Source organism: Carassius carassius, chromosome 10 (genome assembly GCF_963082965.1).
Source record: "Carassius carassius chromosome 10, fCarCar2.1, whole genome shotgun sequence".
NCBI lineage: Eukaryota > Metazoa > Chordata > Actinopteri > Cypriniformes > Cyprinidae > Carassius > Carassius carassius.
In genome coordinates this window covers 7,701,903-7,712,645 of record NC_081764.1, presented here as the reverse complement: position 1 = coordinate 7,712,645, position 10,743 = coordinate 7,701,903, and the positions used below count along the sequence as shown (strand labels likewise).

Here is a 10,743-nt window from a genome sequence, read left to right as displayed (position 1 = left end):
GACAGTATTTTTAGCCCAGCGAGCAAGGGGGAGAATTGATGCATCGCTTAAAATCTGTGAACACTTACCCATTAACATAACCCAGTGCGCCAAATCCAAACAATTCCAGCGTCCCACAATTTGATCTGCGCTATAACAAAAGTCCTCTCTTTAGCAGCTGCCTCTTTATCAAGTAGTAAGTGAGGTGTGCGAGCAGTGTGCAAGCAGCAGCCTTGCCCCGTTCGCGCTCTCTGGCTCGCACACACATGCACTCTCGTCTCGGGGGCTGGAGGTATGTGGTCTAAACACAACAAAAGCCTGAGTCGAAGACTGAATACGCAGGAAGAGGGCCTCCGTTTGCATAAACACAAACACTCAACAAATGAAGGGCTGGCACCGATTGCACCACTGCCTGCTGGGAAATGCATACCTATCCCGTTCTGACCCTGGAATACTTTAATCAAACTACAGCAGAGAAGACATGGACTACACTGGAGATAAACTACAAATGTTTGGTTTGATGATCCCCAAATGAGTAAGTGCAAAAAAAATATGTATATATATGATTAAGAATTAATAACTCAATAGATCAACTAAAACTCATTCTAACAAAAAGTTCAGCACTAACTAGTTGGTTATTAACATGCATACTGCTTTTGTACTACCTGTTTATTAGTACTCATAAAGCACATATTAATGCTTTATTCTGCACGACCACATTCTAGATCCCTTAACCTTACCCCATACTTAACAACAAACTTACAAACTATTAATAAGCAGCAAATTAAGATTTTGTTCATGTAAAACTCTTAATAATAGTGAATATATGTTTACTAATCTGAAGTGTAACCATTTTTTTTTCTTACAAATGATTTAGGCTTGATTACACTGTACAGTTTCTTCTACAAGGTTTAGTTTTTCACACAAAAAAAAAAAATAATAATTTGTTTTGGCTGTTTTGGTTTATGCTTTGCACGATACACATTTAAATTCAAACAATATCAACAAAAGTAATATTAAACATAAAAATCAATAAAAATATTGATTACCATGATGATAATGATGATGATTTTGTTTCATTAACATATTCATTGGTTCTGGCTGATTTGCATCTGATGTTTCCACTTTTATTACATACTTCATTTTATTTGTAAAACTTAGGAATGAAAACAACTTGGTGAAAAGGACAGTCTAGTTCAATAATGTGGTGCTATACTTTTCTCCCTTTGCAACTCTCCCTTTCTCTCTCTCTCTCCCTCGAAGAGGTTGTTGAGAGATGTAATGTCACATGATCGATGGTAAGCTGAGCAATCACGACTCATTCTTGCAAAGAATCCCTGAGCCTGACACTCATTCATAAACACGCTCACATGCGTGACTTTAACAACTCACTTAAAGAAAAACAAGAGCAGAGAGTGAGAAACTTTCAGGGAGAGAGATGGAGAAAGATGGGGAGAGAAAAAGGGGAAGGGAACAGGACTGACGGATGAGGTGAGTGAGAAAGGAAAAGAAAGAGGGAGCACAGACAGAACCGCCAGAAAATAAACAGGGTGTCTTGTTTCAAAGGCGAGGGGGACACACAAGCATTCCATTGTTCAAGCCAATTATCAGAGGCAAATAATAACAGCAGATGGATCCAGCAAAGGCCAAAAAAACGAGTGAGTGAGAAGTGGAGAGCTGCAGAACAGATGATGAAATGTGAGAGAGGAGGAAGAGGAGGGGTCAGAATTCCCAGTCCTAAAGCCTCACACAACAGATGTGGACTTGCAGGGACGGTGCACAAACACAAACACAAGATGATTTAAAGATAATATATATATATATATGTATAATTTTTTTCACATACAACAGCAGCGAGAGAGAGGCCAATATTATAACCAGGACTTGATCAGAATTCAAACCTGCTTTTCTCTCACACTGTTAACACCAATAAACACCAACACCAATAAACAAAATGCCCTTCAAACATTATCATGAGATGATGACTTCAAGCTATAATTGTCAAGTCCAACAACAACAACAGCACATTACTGTTGTTATTATTATTATTAATAATAATAAATTATTTTATTTTACATATTTTAAATATTTATGTTATATTACATTACAATTTACATCAGAACCTTAGATTAAAAACAACAAAAAATAATAATAATGATAATTATAAGTTTTATTATTATTTAATAGGGTTTAAATTGTATTATTATTATTATTATTATTATTGTTATTATTATTATTATGCAGGAACGCAATTGGGACCTCATTAGCAACAAGACTAAATATAAACAGTATGTACTAACTAATAGGCTACAGCTCCAGTTTGAAAGAACAGTTCTTCGAATTACACTAATTGTAATTTGCTTATTTCACAAAAGCTGTTCATGAGATTTGAGTTATTTTGTTCAATCGAAATTGCATTATTGTATTGCATCAAAAAGTTGTTTTTGCTTTAAGCTACTGAGTAAAGGCTATGTGTTATGTTGAGTGCATTTCTCTCCTTTGTTTTTTGGGGTGTATTTTATTAGCAGCAGAACTACAGGGAAGAGCATCTGAAGTGAGAGGAACCGGCAACTCAATATGCTGAAGGATGTGTCATATCGCTGCTCAACTGACAGCCCAAGTGTGTGCGTACAGGGAGAGGGGGGGCTTTTTCAGCCTAAAACAAAACGCATCTTCAATGTGCCCCTGTCAAGGGTGGGAGATGTCTTCAGATAGTGGCACAAAAGATCAACCGTTCCTTTTCAGCCAAGAGAAAAGAACGAAAGTTTTCGTTTCATTAACTCAAGACTAAAGCGTAATTATCTCCCTATGGGCCGCAATCACCAAAAGAAGGATAATAGAACTGAAAGCACTTTCCACTCCACTCATCTAAGCGGTTCTTTTCTTCTCTCTCTTTTTTTTCCACTTGTTTTTTTTCTCCACCCTCAGATGAGATTAACCAATCAAATAATGGCAACAGATTGTGGGGGCAAGAGGAAAATACAACTTTCAGAATGGTGTCTGTTTGAGAGCTTCAAAGATTCGCCATTATCTGCAGGGAATAACAGGGTGATGGAGGTTAGCCAATAAGTCGCCCTGGTTCTGACTAAAATGAGCAATTTCACAAATTTGAGATTTAGATAAAATGCAAACATTTTATAAGGTTTTTCTTTTTTATTAATATATTTAGAAGTATATATTTTTCTCAATTACTAACAAGCTGCTACTTAAAGGTGATTGCAGCACTAGACCTAAGATAAGTCCCTCAAGGATTTGCAGCTAGAAGGACCTGGATTTAACTAGGTTATGAAAATAATTGTCATTAGTACAACTTGGAAACGGTTTGGAGCACCACGCTGTGACAGGAGGAGAAAAACCTCTTCCTTCTGGAATGGGGAAGACATAGAAATAGTGCGAAAAAAGAAAGAAATTGGCAGGCCAAGCAACTGTTTTGTGCACTGACATAGAGGTCGAGTTAATTAGACTATTGTCATTTTAATCAGGACAGCTTCTCGGTCAGCCTTCCCTCAAAGAGCGAGCATGCGCACATCGATGCCATGCTCAGGGCCCCTGCTCGGTGTGTGCGTGCCGGTTCTATGAACTCGCTACGCTAATGAGCAACGCCACAGAAACAAAGCCCCCAAAGGACCACCGGGGGAAACTCCTCACCCTTCTCTCTGCTCACTTCTGTGTTCATTTGAAAATAATTAAATATCAAATATTTTAAATCATTTGCTTCTCCCTGGCTATCTGATATTGAATGGCAAGTTGCCTTTATTATGTTCATAAACTGACATTAAAATTCAGAACTATCCTTACAAGAGACTATATTTATTACAGCAACTATCATTTCAGTCCGAACCATGGATTGTTTTCAGATAAATATGAATATTTAATTCTGACAAGACATTGTTATGCAAAAATATCCAAGAGAGCTGCCGCACCATAAATGCATAAATCCCATTCAAACAGTCACAGAAACTGGAAGTTGAATTTACATTGTACACAGACAATGTACACATGGCTTAAAATTAAGCTGATATTTGTCAAATTATTTTGACGATTTAAAATAATGGAAAAACACATGTTGTATAGAATAACTGATCATATAAAAGTTTACAGTGACAGTGTATAATAATTTATAATCCCTGAATTCTAATTTGGTTATGATGCACATAGTAAGTAAACAGTAAATGTTAACAACAAGGCAAAACCTTCAAATGGCTGAACATTCAATATCACACAACGCCTAAAAGAGCTAGATCTCAGAACAACTCAGACATTAATTGTGCATTGCTTTAGGCTGACTGCTTGCTTTAATTATTCTTTACTGTGAATACAGTTTTGTTTATCTCCACTAATCCACTATGTATCATATGGGTGACATGATGTCATCCAATGTTGATATGTAAAGATCATATCAGTCGGCAACTCTCGTTGTTGCGTTATGTATAAATTAAACTTCCAAATGATTTGTGCCTGCAGTCATGTCAGAAACATTAATCATATGACGGAAATAAAGAAGCCAATGTTACGAAATTTTTACATTTGAACATATACCTTTCAAAACTGTAAACGAGTTGCAAAAGTTTCATTTGGTCACATCATACTTCTCTCTAACTTAGTAACACCAAGTTGCTATAAACTGCTAAAAACACACATTTATGAAATCATTACTCATCTCCCCTTGAGTTGCAGATTCCTTACTTCATTTAGGCCTTATTCTGTCCAACATGTTGCGCAATTAGGAAAAATTATTCCCTCATTTATTTCTTAAACTTGAGATGAAAAACAGACTAATGGCTCTATCTTAATTTGGAATTTTCTTGCCATTTATCATCCTGAAGATAGTTCATAGTTTTATCACTCATCATAAATATTTCAGGCAGTGTTAATATTAATTTGATCAGATATTAATCAAATCAAAATGCGAGTAAAAATCAATTATTCAACAAAAGCAATGATCTTTGGAGATGATGGGAGATTTTTAAAGCAGCTTTAAATAATCAATCCAGATCAACGCCTTTCCTGGTTATTGGTTTATTAGGTTTACAAAACAAAAACAGCGATTGATTTGTTAACTCACTGTGACACACTGCACCTCTATTGTGGATTATCATGGTTTGCATGAATAAATAAAACTCTAATTTGAATTGCAGTCTCCCAAATAGATCAAATTTACAATTCTGGGGCACAATGACGGGAGTGCTACAGCTATAAAAAGCACAAAATTGCTCATAAATCGTAAACTGTTATTTACAGGTTCAATACCTTATATGGTAGGAATCCTTGGCTCACAACAGACAAAACGCATCCCTCGTCACCATGGTGAAATTTTCAGGAATTTAGAATTTTTTTTAAAAACCTACTTTTGCAAACTAGTTCTAGGTTTTTCACTCGATCAGAACCAAACCAGTGCAGAAAGATTTTCTGGAGAGTGAGTATCAATAATTATATATATAAAGAAAAATCACAAAAGGACACCAAAACGTTTGAAAGGAGCAGGTCCACATTTACTAAAAAGGCTATGAGATATATTTGACAAACTCAGAATACTTAAGTATGTAAGAGCTCAATCTGAGGTCATACAAAAAACAAAAAAAACAAACGCAGAGCTTGGCCACTTAGTGTCGCTATAAGAGGGAATTTTTTTTATTAAAAATGGCTATAACTATGCAATCCTTTGTCCGATCAACATGGAAATTGGTATGCTTTGTCTTTGTCCAAAGTGCCACAAGTGTCTAGAAGGACATTTATGTATCTCTAAAAACATGCTCGCCATTGGCCAATGAAGTTTGATCACCTATCAGACCTGGTTAATGGAGGTCGATTGGAATGAAACTGTTTGACTCATGGCCCTAGGGGTCAAGGTGAGAAATTTGAAAGAAATCAGCTACTGTTGGGATATATATATATATTGTTTTTATAAATTTATTATAAATAAATTTTATTTCAAATATCAAATATTGATTTCAGATTTTTTTCTACCAAATTCTACCTAATTATATAAATATAATTATAGCTGATATTCGCTACAGATGTCTAAGATTTTTCTGATAATCTTTAACAGTGTTTAACCCTGCCAAACATTCAGGCGGTCTATTTTTTTCCATTCTTTCTCCATCTCATGCCTCTTAACCCCCTCTATTTCTCCTGCTTGTCTATCGGTCCCATCCCCACCACATTCTGTCTTGTTTCTATCTCTCCCACTAAATCACCACTTGATGTTTCTTAATTTATTCCACTCTTTCTCTCCCTTCTCCCCCTCTCTTTCCCTCCCACTCATGGACACACACTCTCACATACACAGCGAGAAGGGGGGTGGTGTGTTTTCCTTGGGTGAAACGTATGTTACTGTGTGAGAGAGGAGACTTTAAATAAACATCTGCACAGCATGGTCACAATAGAGTCTTTTGTGTTGAAATGTGGAGAGAAATTATGATGTTTTAAGGGCCATTTTCATCTCAGCAGTGATGTGGACTGAACATAAGAACTCTCAAACTGGTTTGTTCACTCAAAAATGATAATTCTGTCTTCATTTAGTTACCCTTTGTGTCATTGCAAATGGGTATGACATTCTTTTTTGCTATAGAACACGATAGGATCAATTCGGAAGTCTGTGCAGGTCAGAGTTGCCCATGCAAGTACACTGCAATGTCTTTCAAGCTTCTAAAAAAAAAAACCCAAAAAACAATAAGCATCACAAAAGTTGTCCATAGAGTATGCCCAATGAGTTATTATTTGTGTGATAAACTGAACATTTAACCACTGAGTCATTAGGTTAAAAGCTACAAATTACATTGATGTGTGAACAAATCATTAATAGATTCAAAAGATCTAAATGAATCATTCATTTATAAATCAGATATTGCTACTTTCTCACATGAGACGCACAAAGGAAACCTAGACAGGATGTCAAGATTTTGAGTGAATAATGACTGAAATGCTGACATTTAAGGTGCTTTTGTTAAATTTTTGACTCTTAAACACACCATTGTAGCTGCATGGAAAATAGCATGTAAACCGTCCGCAAAATATTTTTCATATTCTGAGGAAGAAAGCAAATTATACACAATTGGAACGAAATTTTTCTTAAAAAATTCAATTGCAGCTGAAGCAAAGTTAAAAAAAGTATATAAAATATTTTTTTAAATAACAAAATTCTACTTTTACAAAAATGCTTCTATAACCACTCTCCAATGCTTTAAAGCACAAGCCAATATTTTTCCATTAAAAAAAACGTACCAGTATGCATATGTTCTCCCACAATTCGGAGAAAAGGCTGTATCTGTTTCTGCTTCCTGACGGTCAGTGTTCGCTCTTTGTTCCAACACACTCTACACCAACAAATAACACTCTATGCATAGTAATGCCTGCAAATTTTTTGGGATCTGTATTTGAATATTTAAATGCTTCACTTTAGATCTAGATATATGGCAGCAATTTCCATACGAGTATGAAACAGGTACACATACTACATGATAGCGATTTGTCAATTTTTTCCTGCCTTCCAAAGATCAATCAGATACATACCAAACAATCACATTCCAATCACTGTAACATCATTTTTTAGAAACACAGGGTCACCGAACTACCACAATAAGTGCCCAAAGTCTGAATTAAGTGTTGTGGGTATAAGGATCAAAACAGCCGCCCACACTAGCATTTAACCAAATTGGACGTGTTGATAATAATACATTTACATATAACATAACTGCACAGCTCTGAGCGATTACAGTCGAAAACCAGCCTGGAGACACACATGAACTAAGCACAGGTTGCTTACAAGAGCACCTGGGAAAGAATTCTCACACATGGGACAACACTGCAGGGACAAACTAGCAGTTAAAGTTGGCAAATAGATTTCAGGCTTATCATCCCATCCAACTTAGCCTATAAACACCCTCATCGGGTCAATAAGAACAACATATGCCGTTGTTCTCCTTGGTTATGCAAGGCCACGTTATTTGCTTAAAAAGATGGACAGATTATGCTGGAAGGATCGTAATCCTGAGGCCAAGAACGCCGGCAAGCGTTTGTTACTTTGTGCAGCTGTAGAGAAAAAAGGCAAGCTGGATTTTCAGATTTTGAGAAGGACAAGATGAGAGATGCTTTGATCTTTTGACTTTGAGAGGGAGATACTGACTCGCTGCTGTCTATCTGTCTCTAAAGAAAAAAAATGACTGAATATCTTACAAAAATGTCAAGAATAAGTGTGTGAACATGATGAACATATTTTTTAGGAACAAGCAGTGAAAAGATACAGCCCTTCAAATGTGCCACAAGAAAGAAAGAAAGAAAGAAAGAAAGAAAGAAAATTAGAAAAATGTGTATCAAATTAAGAAAAAAAAAGCTTAACAAATATTCCAGTATTTTTAAATACTATTTTTTATTTAATACGTATATAAATTTGTTATACATTTTTGTATAATTAAAATATTAATACAAAATATCAGTTTTTTTAAATATTCAAAGAGACAGCCACCTCCATTTATATAAACTGATACAAAGAAACATCCCTCATGTTTAGTTGGCAAAGAAAAAAGCAGCCAGATCTTTAAAAGAGAACACAGCTCTGAATATGACTGGGCCAGAAAAGAAAAAGATAAACAGAAAAAGGGAATGGGGAATGGCACTGAGGCAGGATGATATGGCAGGGTTCGGCAGAGGCCTATAGGATGCCAGCGAGGGTATCACTAATCTGCACATGACCCAAAGGGAGCGAGAGCGAGACAGAGAGAGAAACTGTCGGCTTTTTTAGATTCAGGGTGCTGTGACTCATCTGTTGCTTGTCACATTGGGTTTGGAGCGTCCATGAGGCAGCCATGACCCCGAGCGGCACCCGTGTCCTCCGTCTGTGTATTTACAAACAGAGACAGGGCACAAACAGGCTGGGGTGAGTCGCTTTGGCAGAGCTGTGTGAAGCAGGGGCGTATAACACCACCAAGCAGAGGGAGAGATGGGGATCACCATTCTGGACAATATGACAATGCCAATGTGTGTGTGTGTGTGTGTGTGTGTGTGTGTGTGTGTGTGTGTGTGTGTGTGTGTGTGTGTGTGAAAAACTGGATCTGGAGATTTAAAGTTCTAAATTACTTAAAGATGAGGCATGCCTAAAATTCTATAAAATTATTAATTGCTGTCAATTAAATGCAATATTTTAACTATGAAAAAAGTGATTTCAGCTTGAATCAGTAATCTGAACCATTTTACTAATGCTGCATTCAACTGATCAAAAGTGACAGTAAAGACATTTATAATGCTATAAAAGATAATAACAATAAGAAATGTGTCTAACAGAAATTCAGCATATTACAATTATTTCTAAAGGATACACTGAAAACTGCTGAAAATGTTACTTTGCCATCACAGGAATAAATTACTCTTTTAAATATATTAAATTAAATTGTTATTTTAAAATGTAATGATTCATAATATAAATGTTTTTACTCTATTCTTTATCAAATAACAGCCTTGCCTACTCAAAACTTTTAATCCAAAACAAAAACAGAGAAAAATAATACTCTGTATATGTGAAACCTAAATTACGTTGGTAGCACCAACCACAGTGTGCAAGTCCAAATATCAGCTCAGTTTCTTGGTTGTTCACATGATCTTTTAAAGAAATAGCTTGCCGAGCACAGTATTCTTTCCTGTGCTGAGGTATTTCTTATTTACACAGAAAGTTGGGGGCGGAACATAACGGAGCGATCCATTTTTAAAATGGCCAATAGTTTTCAAAAGTCTACTCTGTCTACTTTTATTAGTAAATTGGTATATGGATGACCTCAAACCAACATATATTGACAAAATCCACAAAACTCAAAAACTAGTCAGGCAACAGGCATCAAACCTAAAGTCACATAAAACGTCGCAATTCTGAAAAGACTGTTCACATTCGGAAAAAACAGATATCCGTTTAATATTTTACAGTACAAATATCACTAAGAAAGGAAACTAAAAAGATTCGGTCCACATTTAGCCATGGTGTGAACACAACTCAAATGTCTTACAGTCAACAGTCCTGCACAGTTCAATTATTAAATGTCATATTCTGCACAAGTGTGCAAGGCATCGCAATCAAGATGTTAAAAAACGAAGGTAGAAAAGCTCTGAAAGGTGTCGACTAATGGAATGTATTAAAGTAACGGTGCGTCTTAAGATCTCTTCTAACCTAAATAATTAGACAATATTGAAAAGGTTAAATTCAACAGCAAAGAGAGCTTTCATGTCCTCATGTGGAGTCATAAATGTAGTCCTCTCATTAGACATAACCCATCTGCAACATGTAAGTAGCAATTGTGAGTCTTAAAAGTGCTTTTAAAGAAAGTGGTAAACCATGGGCAAGACGTTTAAGTGAAGACCCTCTTCAATAACTCTTGACATAGCTGCCTTGCTGGCCACTTTAAAACCGGACCCTGCAAAGTACACTTTAATTGACTTGAATCCACCTGCCTTCGCTTTCTGTTATGGCCATGAATCTGAATAACTAAATAAACTGCATTTAAACATATTTGGAGTGCTTTTCAAATCGGATCGCCAAAAGTTTGGACCTTCATAAGTGCTACATTTCCATAAAAAAAGCCCCGCAAAAAATCTATATTCAGAGGAAATAATCATATATTGTGGGTTCATTTGCATGCAATGTGAAAGATTAATGCATTAAAACTCATCTAAAAGTTTGTCAGAAGAGTGTGTTGTTTTGTTTGTTATGTTTAATGTTAATGTTGCTAACATGGAGCTGTCACTGACTTTCAAATCTGTGATCTCTGAACTAACGTGAAA

The 10,743-nt window shown here is 35.9% G+C and overlaps 1 protein-coding gene across 9 annotated transcripts in view; it reads right to left on the bottom strand.

The window, feature by feature from the left end:
* Window positions 1–10,743, bottom strand: part of LOC132151655 (forkhead box protein P1-B-like) — a 158,910-nt gene that overhangs the window by 127,914 nt on the left and 20,253 nt on the right. For 2 of the 9 annotated variants that reach the window (XM_059559926.1, XM_059559932.1), the window contains exon 1: window positions 69–300. The exons of the other annotated variants lie outside the window; for them this stretch is intronic. The gene's annotated coding sequence lies outside the window, so the exon portion shown is untranslated. Of the gene's footprint in view, window positions 1–68; window positions 301–10,743 lie in introns of those variants that run through there. 9 annotated transcript variants of the gene reach the window in all.